Below are 673 nucleotides of genomic sequence, written 5' to 3'. Positions count from 1 at the left end.
GGCACCCAGATACCGAGGGAGCCGGGAAGGACCCAGCTGGGCTAGCGCAGGGACTCAGCTCCCATATTTATGCTCCAGCCAGAGTGTAATCGCTTGTCTTTGCTCATAAACATTATCTGGACCCTAAGTCAAGTCTCGTCACGTTCATGGGTGTCCACTGAGGGGGTGGGTTTGGTCCAAGTTTGGGAAGGGTGCAGTCCAGCCCGGGGGACCTGCCAGGGGCCAGGAAAGCTGCTGGGGAGCCGTGCAAAGCAGCCGGGGCTGTGCTGGCAGGGCGCAGCGGAGGGTGGGGACGGGGACTTTTTGCTGGCAGGAGGCAGCGGAGGGTGGGAACGGCGAAAATCCCAGGGCGAGCTGGCTGGGGCCAGCTAATGTCGAAACTGAGCAGCAGACGCGCAGCCGGAGGAAGGAGCCGCCGGGCTTTGCGCAACGTGGGGCGGGAGCCCGGGAGGGCTGAGGCCAGCCAGGTGGTGCGGGCAGGGGAGCCCCTTTTTGGAATGCTCAACCCCTCCTGGGACCAAAGTTTCCCCCCCGGCAGCACGAGGCAGCGCCCTGCTTGGCTGGAGGAAAAGTCGGCGTGCGCAGCTGGGACCCACAGACCCACCGCCCGAGGGCAACGGGGCGCTTTGAGCACAAATCCGCGTCGGGATGAAAAGCATTTTCCTTCATCCCT

This window comes from Phaethon lepturus, unplaced genomic scaffold (genome assembly GCF_000687285.1).
Source record: "Phaethon lepturus isolate BGI_N335 unplaced genomic scaffold, ASM68728v1 scaffold26653, whole genome shotgun sequence".
NCBI lineage: Eukaryota > Metazoa > Chordata > Aves > Phaethontiformes > Phaethontidae > Phaethon > Phaethon lepturus.
The sequence above is the reverse complement of the archived record's forward strand: the minus strand, read 5'-3'. Positions refer to the sequence as shown.